Genomic DNA, 2,293 nt, shown 5'->3' with positions numbered 1-2,293 from the left:
CAACAGCCTGCGGCCTTGGTTGACGCGTGGCGATTGATTGGACGTGGGCGGCCCTGCTTCCCCACGCAGCCTTGATATCCACCTAGCTACGCGGCCACTGTGACTTACACAGTTATTCCTCCATTGCTGGTGACGCGCCCCTCCAACTCTCCCGCCTTTCTGAAACAATAACCTCCTCTTTCAATCTGTCCCGAGCTTGGACCTCCTTGTCGCCATGGCGCCCCGGTGAACGGAGAAGGGGAAGAAGAAGTCTCAGTCTTCAGCCGGGGAACCCCCGGCCGTCGAACCCGCCGTGGGTCGGTCGTTGGTGCTCAACTAGGAAGCCATGGACAAGGTGCGCCCTGCACTTGCAGCTGATTTCAACGAATGGGGGAGGACGGCGGCCTGGCCCGCGTCTCGCGCCTCTGTCGACAGGACATCCTCCGAGGTCCAATTCTTCATCGATGCCCTGTGGGCTGGCCTGGTTCCTCCCTTCTCCGCCTTCTTCAACACCGTGCTCTCCCACTATCAGATCCATATGCTGCACCTAGATCCCCAATCAGTCTCCCTTCTTGCCTTTTTTGCTTTCGTTTGTGAGGCCATGGTGGGCATTCCCCCTTCCGTTGCCCCGTTGCGCCATTTCTTCTCGCTGCACCTGGCTAGCCCTCGGCAGTGCTTGGGATGCTTGAGCTTCTAGGCCGTGGCTGCGACGGCCGACTCGGGGATTGATTTTGAGCTTCCTCCATCCACAAGCGAGTTTCGGACACGGTGGGTGTTCGTGGACGTCAGCGTGCTAAGCCCCCTGCTCTCGCCCCCTTCAACGCCCGCCATTCCCAGCTCCGGCTGGGGCCACGAGAAGCTCACGGACCCCCGCCTTGCCTTCGTCTGTCTCCGGTTGAAGAGGCTGAAAGATCTCGGTGTGACTGCGCCCATGGTGATGAAGGAGTTCCTCCGACGCTGCGTCGCCCCACTCCAGCGCCATTCCTAGCCGATGTGGGCCCTGTCCGGCGGCCAGGATCGCATGAGGCTTCAGGAGTAGGGGCTTCCGCCTGAGGCACGAAGAATAGTGCCCGAGGTCCTGACGGGCGACCCCTCGCCAGCCGATATGCCGTTGGAGGGCTGTCTTTTGTACTGCTGCTCAAACAGGGTGGAGTTCGCGGGGCATATGCCCCCCTTAGATGAGTGGGGGCTGCGTCTAGTTGGCCTTGAAGGGCCCCGCGGGAACCCTGTCTTCGTGGTCCCCCTCCCTGCCGCCAGCGCTGAACTTACCCCAAGAGTGGATGCAGGGGGGCGAGCACCACTGGAGGCCAGAGGCGCAGGTGCTGAGGCGTCGACACCGCTCGAGGCTCCCGAGGTGCAATTCACAGGAGCCCGTGACTCTTGCCTTGGGGTGACAGCTGAGGGGGCGGCGCAATCCGCTGCTCCTGAGGCCGACGCCTCCGAGGTCTCAGCAGGTCATCACGAGGCGGATCCCGAGGGCTCCCCTCAGACCAGCACTCCCGAGGCCGTCTCCTCGGGCGCCTCACCAGCCGCGCCTCGTGCTAATTGCCGCGTCCAACGCTTCGGCCGGCTCCGTTTGGACTTCGATGCGCTCCGCAAGAGGAAAGGGTCTCCAAGCTGCAGCAGTGGTGCCTTCCGGCCGTTGAAGCAGAGGAAGTATATCGCCATGGACGAGTGAGTACCTTATCTTTGTAATTTCTCGAGTGCTGCTTCCCCTCCTGACAGTGGCTCCTCAGGGTCCCTTCTGCTAGGGCCGCGAAGTCTCCCGGGAGGCAACCTCCTCCTGCCTCGAATCGCCCGCTTGCATTGTGCGCCCCAAGCCAGCATGCCGCCCCCGGTGCTAGGTCGGCCTAAGAGGCAAACTCGCTAGCCTGGCGCCTCGAGCCCGCGCCCTTGCTGTCTCTCCTTCGTGGCCTCGCCTGGGGCGTGGCAAGCGTGCCAAGGGCTCCTCCTCTAGTTATGGACAGCGGCTGGATGGCTTCGATCCTGGCTTCTTCTTCGAGCAACGGGCCTCAACCCATCAGGGCCCTTGCCGAAGCCTGGTCGGCGACCTGGGATGCGCCAGCCCCCAGCCCCCTGCTGAAAGGGGGTGAACCGCTTCGGATCCCGTCAGCAACCCCCGCTGTGGAGGACGGACCTGGTCGTGTGCTTAAGTTTGTGCACGAGCGGAGTGTCGTCCGTCATGAGCTCTTCTGGGAGGCAATGGGCGCGATGAGCCGGCTCGGTGGAGAACTCGTGTATGTTGACGCGTGCCTTGAAGCTGAGGGTCTTCGGCTGGTGGAGGAGTGGCATCAACTGAAGGTGGCTATCAACC

Source organism: Aegilops tauschii, chromosome 2 (assembly GCF_002575655.3).
Source record: "Aegilops tauschii subsp. strangulata cultivar AL8/78 chromosome 2, Aet v6.0, whole genome shotgun sequence".
Classification (NCBI taxonomy): Eukaryota; Viridiplantae; Streptophyta; class Magnoliopsida; order Poales; family Poaceae; genus Aegilops; species Aegilops tauschii.
The sequence above is the reverse complement of the archived record's forward strand: the minus strand, read 5'-3'. Positions refer to the sequence as shown.